The sequence below is a fragment of the Palaemon carinicauda genome, unplaced genomic scaffold (genome assembly GCF_036898095.1).
Source record: "Palaemon carinicauda isolate YSFRI2023 unplaced genomic scaffold, ASM3689809v2 scaffold155, whole genome shotgun sequence".
In the NCBI taxonomy this organism is placed as follows: Eukaryota; Metazoa; Arthropoda; class Malacostraca; order Decapoda; family Palaemonidae; genus Palaemon; species Palaemon carinicauda.
The window spans coordinates 80,397-93,882 of NW_027169092.1; the positions used below are offsets into that span (position 1 = coordinate 80,397).

Here is a 13,486-nt window from a genome sequence, read left to right on the forward strand (position 1 = left end):
ATAAACTCTCTGAGCAAAAGCTCGAAGCTGAGTATAGTTGTTCCAGGTCAAAACTGATCTGTTACCCTTCCAAAGGTGATAGGCCTCCTGCTTCTCCAAATAAGCACGTCTACAATTATCATTGAACCACGGTTTGTCCTTCACTTGGTACCTTAGCACACGAGAAGGGATACGCCTATCAATTATGTTGACTAGATTCTCATTCAAAGGGACAACAGGATCTACACTATTATATAATTGTGACCAATTCAAGCACAAAAGATCATGCAAAATCCCATTCCAGTCTGCTTGGGATTTCATATAAATTTTACAAGAATAAGATATATCAGGGACAGGCTGCTCAGTCTTCACTAATAATGAAATCAAGGCATGATCAGATGTCCCGACTGGAGAACCAACCTTACTAGTTATAACGCCAAGAGTGTCCGTGTATACGAGGTCCAAGCAATTACCAGACCTGTGAGTAGCTTCATTTATGATTTGCTCACAGCCTGATTCAGAGGCAAAGTCTAAAGCTCTTAAGCCATGGCGATCGGTAGGAGAGATAGAACTTAACCACTCCCTATGGTGAGCATTAAAATCACCAACAAAGACAAAAGAAGCCTTTCTATCATCTTCTTGTATCTTAGCCATAATGGTAAGAAGACAATCGAAGATAGAATCATCCATGTCTGGATTCCGGTAGATCAAACACAAATAAAAGTTGTTATGCCTGCCACAAACTTTTATTACCTGAATCTCATGACATCCACATTGATAGCAGGACTTATGAGAAGCAGGGTACTCGGTCCTAATATACACCGCCATTCCCCTGGCCCTAGGGATGGCATCACGTTTCAACATTATTGGCTTCTTCAAACCAGTTTTAAGGAGCTCAGATGAGTGCCTCATATCAGAAACCAAAGTTTCTGAGCACAAAAGAATATCATACTGTCTGGACGCAGCTGTAAGGTCTTGGATATTTGCATGAAGACCACGAATATTGCAATACAGAAGACGACATTGACGAAATCTAGGACGTACCGTACGTACTGGTCCCGGATTTCGCTCAATGTCTCCAGACAGCATAAGAATTAATAGAAATAAAAAAGAGACATCATACTTAAAAACTAGATTAACAAGAATTATAACAAAAACAATATGTACAGAATAATAAATAAAGTGATTGATGATACCCATAGACTATAGTAAAAAGTCGGAAAAACTGGTCAACATGGAGGAGTCGATACACCATGCAAGGCTAAATACCCTCCAGGATAGCCACTTCAACTGAAGGGAGGACAGTAAGGATGGTTTTGAGAAGAAAAAGAGTCAGAAAAGGGAAAAGACAACCTCTTGATAAACCACCAGGCATCCATGGCCCTTCTATTAAGCCTGCCCAACACACCATTTCAAAAAATCAAGAGGAAGAAAAAAAAATAATAAGATAGAAAAGTGTGCCTGAGTGTACCCTCAAGCAAGAGAACTCTAACCCAAGACAGTGGAAGACCATGGTACAGAGGCTATGGCACTACCCAAGACTAGAGAACAATGGTTTAATTTTGGAGTGTCCTTCTCCTAGAAGAACTGCTTACCATAGCTAAAGAGTCTCTTCTACCCTTACCAAGAGGAAAGTTCACTGAACAAATTGCAGTACAGTAATTAACCCCTTGGGTGAAGAAGTGTTAAGTATCTCATTGTTGTCAGGTGTATGAGGAAAGACGAGAATATGTAAAGAATAGGCCAGACTATTCTGTGTAAGTGTAGGCAAAGAAAAAATAAGCCGTGACCAGAGAGAGGGATCCAATGCATTACTGCCTGGCCAGTCAAAGGATCCAATACCTGCGAACGCAGTCAGACCTTGCTTTGACCTGGTCTTGAGCCTCTCCTCTTCGCTCTCCTTCCCTCGGGTCTGGTACTACCCCTGCCGAATGATTGCCCCCGAAAGGGCTGAGAAAACTGATGGGATGGTGCTTCCTCCTTAGGCTTACGACTCGAGAAGGATGTAGGCAGAACCTTCCTTGCTATCTTAGACAGTAAATCCTGTGTGGCCTTTTGGGCTAATGCGGAAGAGACTTCTCTGACCAGTTCTTGCGGGAAAAGGAGCGAAGAAAGAGGTGCATACAGTAACTCCGACTTCTGCATGGGTGTAACCCCATTCGCCAGAAAAGCGCACATTTGGGCTCTTTTCTTAAGGATACCCGCCGAGAAAAGAGCCGCTAACTTGCTGGACCCGTCTCTCAAAGCCTTGTCCATACAAGATATAATGTGGACGAGGCCTTTTGTGTCTACATCCTTCAAATGAATACACCTTTTTCCCCAAGGCTCCTAGAGTCCAGTCGAGTATTAAACACCTCGAAGGCTCTGAAAATGCTTTTGAGAAGGTGATCCAACTCCGAAGTCGACCAAAACACTTTAGTTCTCCTCATGGCCGTCCGACGAGGGGCGTCCACCAGACTCGAGAAGTCCCCTTGGGCAGAGGCAGGGACTCCCAGGCCGAGAGCTTCTCCAGTCTCGTACCAAACGCTCGATCTGGATGCTAATCTGGTCCTTCTTAGATTACATCCAGTCCCCCATCATCTTTTAGGCTCTCTTAGATGAGCGAGACAACACCATCTTCATAAAATGGGACTCCTTCGAAGCCTTCCTGAGTGTAAACTCTAAAGGCGGGGAACGAGGAGCAGCAAGAACAAGGTTTTCAGGAAAAACTTCAGAAAAAACTCTCATGAGTCTTTTCAAGTCCGCCGACGAATGTTGGTTTTTCGGGTCCTCTTCTTTCGACACCTCCTCTAAGGGATAACTAGGGGAAAGGTGACAGTCATCATTCCCTTCTTCTAACAGGTCTCGTATCGAAGTAGAGACGTCCTGCTTCCTCGGAGTCAACTCCTTTTTATCCTGACTTCTGGCGTCATGGCGTCCAGTATCATGACGCCTGGCGTCACGGTGTTCCAAAACTTGACGCTCGGAGCCATGACGTCCGCGATCTCAACGTTCGGTTTCATGACGTCCGAGGTTTTGACGCTCGGCGTCTCGACGTCCAACTTCTTGACGCTCGGCGTCATGACTTTCAGCTTCCCGACGCTTGGCATGATGTTCAACTTCTCGACCCTTAGCTTTCTGACGCTTGGTGTCAAGGTGTGAAGATTCTTGATGCTCGGCGTCTTGGCGAGCAACTCTCTTCTTGTCTGTGGGCTGGTAGACCTTCATGAGGGAGGAGAATTTTTGCTGCATATCTTGCAGTACACTTAAATTCGGAGCAACTTGCTGCTGTGGACAAACAGGAGACGCTGCTTCCTCAACTAGTTCTCCCTCCACATCGCTCAAGGAAACCGCAGAACGTTCAGGAGACGAGTACCAATCCGAAGGGGGAGGAGGAGCATGTACAGAGGTCATACCAGCCTCCGATAACTATTTATTTCCTACCGATGGGGATGGCTGCCTGACATCTTCCAACTTCCTTTTATCTCCTACCGAAGTAGATGGCTGCTTGGCAGGAGAACTTTCCTTGGAGCAGGAAGGAAAACGCTCCAATGACTGCAACCTGGCGCCTGAGGCGTCATAACATAACGCTACTCAAAAGCGGAAATCTTCCTCTTGAGAGGTCTCGATGTAAGACGCCAGCCCCGTCTGGGCGCTGCGTCATCCGACGAAGAAGAAAACACTTTTACCTCGCCTTTCCCATGGCGAGGGCGAGCGTCCTGCGAAGCGTCAACAGGTACGCTCGAGGGGACGACAGCTCGGGAGCTAACACCTCTCGCCTTCCCGTCGACATTCCTTCTCCCAGGGGTTGGGAGCTTGGAAGAGGTCTAGGGCTAGGAAAATGACAGGTCCGAGCAGCCACACCCTCCACTGCACTGACTTTAGCACCGACACTTGCACTCTTTAACTCTTTCACATCGGACCATAATTTATTCATATCTGCTGCGAGCGACTCCACTCTCTTGCCCAGGGCTTGAATGGCCACCATCATGTCCTTAAGAGTTGGTTCATTAGCTTTAACAGTAGTGGGATCTGGAACTACCACTACAGGGGAAGGATCAATAGGTTCGTTATCACGGGGAGGGGAACAATCCCTAGAAGAACGAGACAAACTTTAACTTCTCCTGATCCTATCCCTTTGAAGCTTATGAGTGCAGCGGTCATACTCCAACCACTCACTCTCAGTCAGAATTACACTTTCATCACAACAATCATCCAACTCGCAACATTTACCACTACATTTCACACAAATGGAGTGGAGATCTAGAGAGGCTTTAGCAAGCCGGGTCTTACAACCTCTCACACACCTTCTAATACTCGAAGAAGAGTCAGACATTATGAAAAAATCGAAAGAGAGATCAAAACAACAATATCCAATCGGGCCAAGAAAATACCAAAAAAAAAAACAAATCCAAAACGAGCCAAAGCCAAAGCCAAAGTGTACTTCACCAAAATAACTGCAAATAACACAGGCTACAGCGAGCGAAATTCCAACGATGTCACCGGTGATAGGCAGGGAAGATCTGAGGAATAGTTGGAATGGTTCCAAGTACCTGGGTAGAGGGCGCACAGGTGGTACACCTGGCTACCCAATCAGCGATTGCCGCGAGTTTTGAAATTCTGCCGTGACGTCAGGGACTAAGCTATATACAGTATATAACTACCAGGTAAGTGTGTTGAAAAATACAAATTACTCCAAAAACTTATGATTTGTTCCTACGCGAATATAAACCCTCGTTCTTTAATATGAGTTTTACCCTTAGGAGGGAGAAGTCTTAAAACCAACTGGCAGGTTTACATTCCTGGGAAATGTCTAAGAACTTTGGTACTGAATAGAAACAAAAGTGATGACTCATATCAGCCTCATAGACATGAAGATGAGGTATATGTAAGGATAAGTCCCTACTATGGACTGGTAGATCAAGGAAGAACCTATACCTGTATAATTGAAGTCAGTGATTGTATCATTATGGAAGCATTATAAACGACATAGCGAGATGTTTTCGTTGTTTTTTCCTCTTTGGCATGATGAAATTCTTTCCAAAACAAAGGAAAACAGATGTGAAAAAGGGAATGTCAGAGGAAAACAAAAACGTGAACTAAAACGTGTACAGGTATTAATTTCTGGCACTGTTGTTCTGTTGGTTCTTTATGCATGCTGCATAAGATTTTTCATAACTCTGACCATCCTTTGCATCCAGATCTTCACAGAACGTACCATCCTGTACTGTGAATGTGAAAAGATGAATCATTTTAATGAAGTTAACATGAACAAATATTAAGGAAAGAAGAATATTAAAACAATTTAGATGAATTATGTTAATCAAGTTAGGATATGTTGCTTAAATGTACGGCAATATGAGAACACGGGTGCATACATTTGTCTATCCTCCCCTTCATCCAGGAGGATAAGGGAGATAATTCTGAACAAACTTATTGCTAAGAAACATTGCTTGATCATGTGGCTCAAATGCATCTATCGTCCGGTCAAGCACATACCAGAGTAACTGCTGCACCATAAGGAAGAGGTAAAAAGCCAGTCGATCTTCCCTTCCCTTCTAAACTCATGTCACAACTGTCAATTTTTAGGCCCAAAGATGACTATTTTCAGCTAAAAATCAATTACCCCATGACTTTCACCTTTATACGAATTCCAGACTGGGGTTAAAAACAGAAGAATGGATTATTAATTACTTCCTCCTCTTAAAACATAGTTAAACTTACAGAAAACTTGGAAGAGCAAAGATAATTGGTGTCATGTAAAAAACCAGAGGTGATGATGGAAAATGTTAAGAATCAGCAAATGCTACACATTTTTAGAGCCTTTACTCAAAGTGGCAAATGCTACACCTTTTTAGAGCCTTTACTCAAAGTGGCAAATGCTACACCTTTTTAGAGCCTTTACTCAAAGTGGCAAATGCTACACCTTTTTAGAGCCTTTACTCAAAGTGGCAAATGCTACACCTTTTTAGAGCCTTTACTCAAAGTGGCAAATGCTACACCTTTTTAGAGCCTTTACTCAAAGTGGCAAATGCTACACCTTTTTAGAGCCTTTACTCAAAGTGGCAAATGCTACACCTTTTTAGAGCCTTTACTCAAAGTGGCAAATGCTACACCTTTTTAGAGCCTTTACTCAAAGTGGCAAATGCTACACCTTTTTAGAGCCTTTACTCAAAGTGGCAAATGCTACACCTTTTTAGAGCCTTTACTCAAAGTGGCAAATGCTACACCTTTTTAGAGCCTTTACTCAAAGTGGCAAATGCTACACCTTTTTAGAGCCTTTACTCAAAGTGGCAAATGCTACACCTTTTTAGAGCCTTTACTCAAAGTGGCAAATGCTACACCTTTTTAGAGCCTTTACTCAAAGTGGCAAATGCTACACCTTTTTAGAGCCTTTACTCAAAGTGGCAAATGCTACACCTTTTTAGAGCCTTTACTCAAAGTGGCAAATGCTACACCTTTTTAGAGCCTTTACTCAAAGTGGCAAATGCTACACCTTTTTAGAGCCTTTACTCAAAGTGGCAAATGCTACACCTTTTTAGAGCCTTTACTCAAAGTGGCAAATGCTACACCTTTTTAGAGCCTTTACTCAAAGTGGCAAATGCTACACCTTTTTAGAGCCTTTACTCAAAGTGGCAAATGCTACACCTTTTTAGAGCCTTTACTCAAAGTGGCAAATGCTACACCTTTTTAGAGCCTTTACTCAAAGTGGCAAATGCTACACCTTTTTAGAGCCTTTACTCAAAGTGGCAAATGCTACACCTTTTTAGAGCCTTTACTCAAAGTGGCAAATGCTACACCTTTTTAAAGCCTTAACTCAAAGGCTAAGTTAGCCTTGTCAACTAGTATATGCCCGTTGCTAATTCTTAAAGCTAAATGTTTCATCCCTTACACATCAGGCATATCATCAACCCATACCTCAAAGTAATTCACTATACTGTACCTAAAAACCGTAATTAATCCCTATAACAATACTGTATCACTGTCCTGTACTACAGTAAATATAGCACTTGATCTGTACTTATTCACATAGTATACAGTACTGTATAAATCTAGAATACAACTATGCTAGTCATCAAATACTAGAAAATATTTTAAAAATCACCACAATGTAAAGTAGAACACATACCTTATCTTGCTATGAAATTTATAGCAAAGAGAATTAAAAAAAAGTGGTTCCCAATTCAACATGATATATAAAAAAATACATCATGGTTATCTAGTATTTTACAAAAGCAATAAGAAATTTCCATTTTAACGAGGATTTAATTGCTAAATGTATATTCGTATTGACATATCAAAAATAAAAACATCAGCTATTTACTGATCAACCATATTTACCTCTTCTTTCTTCAGAACACCGAATACACCGTTATTGAGCCATCATAAAAAATTACTGTTCTTGCAAACATTACTTGCATGTTCCTTTCCAAAACTAGCTTGGGTTAGGTTACTTCACTGGCATAAAAGTTCATATCTTGCTGGATCATATTTAACAAGTAACCTGGAATATAAAGAAAAATTAGAAAATGCACATACAAAACAGCTTAACCCTTTTACCACCAAAGGACGTACTGGTACGTTTCACAAAAGCCATCCCTTTACCCCCATGGACGTACCGGTACGTCATTGCAAAAAAATGCTATAAAAATTAGTTTTTCATATTTTTTGATAATTTTTTGAGAAAATTCAGGCATTTTCCAAGAGAATGAGACAAACCTGACCTTTCTATGACAAAAATTAAGGCTGTTAGAGCAATTTAAAGACACTATACTGCAAAATGTGCTGGGAAAAAAATAACCCCCTGGGGGTTAAGGGTTGGAAATTTCCAAATACCCCGGGGGTAAAAGGGTTAAATGAACAATAGCATAGTACAGTATTAATGTGGCTTATGAGGGGCCGTATATATTAGCATAGCATAAAACTAATTCCAAGAATATACAAACAAGCCTTTATTAAATTATACAACTAACTTTTTGATGACTAATTTCCTCTTAAAGGGTTAAATATTAAACAATTTTTCTTCATCTTCTGATTTTGTGGGATTAAGAGCGAAAAGACTTTTCTTTATCAGCCACATGACTGAATATAAATTTGTGGTATTAAATATGAAAGGAGATTTATCCGGACTAAATATTTGACATCCAGGATAAATGATAATTACAGTACAGTATTACCGACTCTTTTCATTATTAATCATTATTCATCCAGATGGGTTAACAATATTGAATCACATAAGGTACTGTACTACTAACTAATGGCATCCATAATACTTCCATAAAAGATATTCCTTAGTCACAAATAACCAATTCAATATATAGACTAACATTGGGTTTTCCAAGTCTTGAAACTCTTGAGTCAGTATAAAAAGCACTTCAAATTCAAAATATCCATGAATCAAGGGGACACCCAGAGAACCAACCAAGAAACCAAAAAAGATAAAACTGACATGGCTTGGTGGGAGCCTTTGTAGGCTGACGGCCAGATCCGTTTTCATTCATAGAAAATGGGAATATTATAAAGTGGGGTGGACTGTGGCCGTCATTCTAAAATCGAGATCGTAGAAGACTGGAATATTCTGAACTGTGGCCGTCGTTCTAAAAACGATCTTGGCGGGAGAAGCTAACTTAAAAAACCCACATAACCTATGCTAAAAGCCGTATCCTTACCCAGGGGGGCTTCGCCCCCCCCCTTACCTACTACGGGAGCGAGAAGATTCGTGGCCGGAGTAAGTACTCGAGCCACAAATTTTCAGGTAGTTAAGGGTTTTCGGCAAAAAACATAAAAGTGTGCGTTTAAGCACATATTTAAGATCCGTAGACCATTTCCAAACGTTTTTATTCTACACAAGATGACAGTCGGAGCGATAATAAGCAAATTAGGACGCTTGGCCGTAGCGCTACAAACTACCCGCTTGGTGATACACGGGTATCAGAAACTACTACATATGACCCAATAGATTCTTGTTTAAAATTTCAGCAAAATTTATAGGATATTAGATCTATTAATGAAGCACTATAGAAAAATAATCCTAGACTGCCCTGCTATCCTTCTTGAAGGGAAAAACAACAAGTCTATTGCAGGATATCAAGTGTAAATTATAAGAGATTCTGGTCTAGAAATGCTATAGTCTACTTTTGGCACAAAATCCTTCAGTCTCATCTTTTCAAGAAAAAGCTCTCAAACAACCGAAGGAAATCCATACAGGGCCTGAAATAAAATCAATACTACCAACATATAATAACCAAGAACGAGAGACTTTTTCAATCAGAGAAAAAGAAGAACAAGGAATCTATGATTGTGAATTTGCCCATCATACATGGTTAGTGATCAGAACATTTTAGAATTAGAGTAGATACCTTCAAAGGCTTCCAATAAAATGAACTTCTCATTTATTTCTAAAGGGAAATGTCTTAGAACAGACTGTCAAATGAAAGATTATCTCGTTGGGAGCTTCCTACTATAATTTTCAACAAATCTAGATTTGAATTTTTAAAATATAAATGGTTACAAAACTATACCCTTTCCTAAACGTTGCCTTCCTGATATTCTACAATATGAAAACTCTCAAGCTAAGATCCCTTGTTTACTGAAGCTGATTTCAAATAGATTTTGTCCAAGGAGAAATTTCTAAAATGCTGTCTATGAGAGTTTACAGCATGCAAAAGACCAATATCAAATACAGACTTGAATTATTCAAGTTTGTAAAATGCCATGTCAACTAGTGTAGTCTTTGCCTTCAAAGTCTAGATACGGCACAAGAATAAAATTCATCATAAAATATCCTACTTATCAATCATTCTAAATGGATCCTCTATCTGCAGATCTTCCACATATATGTCTAAACATGTATTCATGAAGAATACTATGAAATAATATCTGATAAAAAAGCATTGATGGCATTTCATCAATCCATGTTACTCTAAGGAAATCGGTTAGTTTATTAATTGCACTGTATTTCCGTAAAATCGGTGGCAAAGCATAGACGTCCAGGGCAGCCCATGGATATTAAAATGCATCCTCTAATGACACTGCCTGATCCATAACTGGTGATCAGGAACTTTGGAGCTTCTTGTGGAGTCTCGTCACAAAGAGGCAGATCATTGGGATGCAAAAATAAGTCAATAGGCTCCTCACCCCTTGAGGATTAAAGGACTACTCCAATCTGACCACTTGTCCTTTTCGACTTAGGGTGTCGACGATAACATTACTTTTATTGGGAATGACTATTCCCAACAGTTCGACTGCTTTGTTCAGTGCCTACTCATTAGCCAGCATCGCCAACTTGATGAGGTGCTTTGAAACATACAGTACTGTACTTCCTTTCTTGTTGACATATACTACTACAGGTAGTGTTGTTGCTCATCCAATCAACAGAGTGACCAATCAGATCTTACTAGAATGACTGCAGTATCAAGAACGCTGCTTTCAGTTCCAGAAGGTTGATGTGCAGGCTTTTTTCTTCTTGTGACTAGCGACCTGCGATGAACTGGCTCCTTAAATGGACACCTGAACTTTCTTTTAAAACATAGAAAAAAGAAGCAGCACTGGTGAAGGGCACTCCTTTTGAGAGATTCATATCCCTCAGCCATCCATCTTGATCAGACATCACTTCTTGTTTCATTACTGACCTCATTTCCTCAGACATCACTCAAGTGACTGCTGATGTAAACTGCAGTAAGGGATGAGTTTCTCTGATGATGACAGATGATCCAGTAAGTACTGCTAACGTGCTGGGAAATGTTAATGGCGTAGAAAAGGGCATGCTACTCATGCGACTCTTGGGACCCAATTATAAGATGGAAAGACTTGTCCACTAACATCTTTTGATATTCCATTCTCTGTTAGGGTATGATGCTGAATTTTTCTAGATTTACCACGATCCCTAGATCATGGCAGAAGGAGAGAAGTTTGTTCTGATGTTGAAGGAGTTGCCTCCATGAGAATGTAAGGATAACCAATTGTCCAGGTATCTCAGTGGCCGAATCCCATTGGCATGCTCCAAAGCAGATATGCTTGTGAAAACTAGAATGAATACTTAGGAGGCAGTCAACTCTCCACAGCACAGAACTTTTAACCCTTTTACCCCCAGGCTCTTTGGAAATTTCCAACCCTTAACCCCCAGGGGGTTATTTTTTTCCCAGCACATTTTGCAGTATAATTTTTTTAAATTGCTCTAACAGCCTTAATTTTTGTCAGAGAGGTCATGTTGGTCTCATTCTCTTGGAAAATGCCTAAATTTTCTCAAAAAATTATCAAAATTATGAAAAAAAAAAATTTTATAGCCTTTTTTTGCAAGGACGTACCGGTACGTCCATGGGGGTAAAGGGATGGGTTTTGTGAAACGTACCAGTACGTCCTTTGGGGGTAAAAGGGTTAATTTGAAGATTGATGAACAGGGATCTGGGAACATGCATCTTTCAGGTCCAAAGAGAGCTTATAATCATTCTCCCCGATGGCCATTCTTACTGTGCTTGCTATATCAATCTTGAATACATTTTGTTATATAAACTTGTTCATGGTGGAAGGGTCAATTGCAGGTCTCCAGCCTCTTGTTGATTTTTCCATTAGGAATAGACAACAGTATAAGCCTGGAGACCCATCCAAGACTACTTGTAGTGCATCTTTTCCCATCATCTTTTGGGTTTTTCCTTGAAGAATTACATCTTTCTGAGAATTCTGGTGGTATGACGACAATCTTGCTGCCACAGTCTGAGTGAGAGGAGAACGAGAGTTAGAGAACGGGAAGTGGTATCAGTGTCTGAGGACCTCCACTGTCCAGTCCTCTGCCCTGTAGTAATGCCCTTTGCCTACCATAATGGGTTATAGCTCCCCTTCGACCCCTTCCCCTTATGCACTGGATGTAAGAGTTGTAGTGAATCCATTGCTCTTTTAACCCTTTTACCCCCAAAGGACGTACTGGTACGTTTCACAAAAGCCATCCCTTTACCCCCATGGACGTACCGGTACGTCCTTGCAAAAAAATGCTAAAATAATTTTTTGAAAAAATTCAGGCATTTTCCAAGAGAATGAGACCAACCTGACCTCTCTATGACAAAAGTTAAAGCTGTTAGAGCAATTTGAAAAAAAATATACTGCAAAATGTGCTGGGAAAAAAATAACCCCCTGGGGGGTTAAGGGTTGGAAATTTCCAAATAGCCTGGGGGTAAAAGGGTTAATAGACTGCATTGTTGGTGTTGATACCCTAGCTTTTTGAGCTATAGGGATCTACTTAAAGGATGGTTTTAAGACAGTCATAGCCATATTTATTGGGGTTGGTCCTGGTGTTACAGATATATAAAAAATGACAGCACAACGGAAAAGTGAGTCCTTGGTGGAGTTCCTCTACTTTTCCACCGTTCCTTCTACTTCTCTGTGTGGAAAAAAAAAGAACCGAGCTCTGGCTAATTAGGGCGTTTCTCGAAGCCAGAGCCTCTAACTTAAGGAAGGCCATAATTTCCTTAGGACATCACCCATGTCTGCATCGTCATTTCAAAGAACTATGTATTAGGTTCACCTACAGGAGAATGGGTACAGTACTGTACTTGTGTCTTTATGGAAGGCAGGTAAACGCAAATCGCTCTGGGCTTGCCTTAAGGTTACATAAGTATCGTCATCCTTTGTCGCCTTCCCTTTGGAGGACACCGACAGCCAAGGATCAGAAGCCAGAGTTCAACCAGGAGAATGATGAGGTCCCGGGGATTTCTTATACTACAAGGATGACTCAAAAGGAGAAGAATCTGATTTGCTTGGCTCTCTCTCTCTCTCTCTCTCTCTCTCTCTCTCTCTCTCTCTCTCTCTCTCTCTCTCTCTCTCTCGTCTTTACACCAAAATATTTATACTCCTGCCACTAGGAGGACAATGACTTACATTTCTCATATGACGGAGACTGTAAGCAGTCATGACCTCAGCATAAAGGGCACAGCAGATGGGAATCTACACGGACAACTTGCTCATGACTGTTACGCACCGCCTGACAAATATTCCTGGGCATGACTGCATGCCTAAACATGGTTTCTCCATTTAGTAGGTAGTAGGTTGGCCAGGGCACCAGCCACTCATTGAGATACTACCACTGGAGAGTTATGGTGTCTTTTGACTGGCCAGATAGTACTACATTGGATCCTTCACTCTGGTTACGGTTCATTTTCCTTTTGCCTATACAGTCCCACACCGAATAATCTGGCCTATTCTTTACATATTCTCCCCTGTCCTCGTACACCTGACAACACTGAGATTACCAAACAATTCTTCTTACTGTACTGTAATTGTTCAGTGGCCACTTTCCTCTTTGTAAGGGTAGAAGAGACTCTTTAGCTGTGGTAAGCAGCTTTTCTAGAAGGGCACTCCAAAATCAAACATTGTTCTTTAATCTTAGGCAGTGCCATAGCCTCTGTACCATGGTCTTCCACTGTCTTGGGTTAGAGTTCTCTTGCTTGAGGGTACACTCGGGCACACTGTTCTATTTTGTATCTTATTTCTCTTCCTCTTGTTTTGTTAAAGTTTTTATAGTTTATAAAGTGATATT

At 40.9% G+C, this 13,486-nt stretch overlaps 1 long non-coding RNA gene across 1 annotated transcript in view; it reads right to left on the reverse strand.

The window, feature by feature from the left end:
• Nucleotides 1–13,486, reverse strand: part of LOC137635651 (uncharacterized) — a 50,147-nt gene that overhangs the window by 28,309 nt on the left and 8,352 nt on the right. Inside the window, exon 2 of the long non-coding RNA XR_011042747.1 lies at nt 7,300–7,462. This is a non-coding gene — a long non-coding RNA (uncharacterized lncRNA). The remainder of the gene's footprint in view (nt 1–7,299; nt 7,463–13,486) is intronic.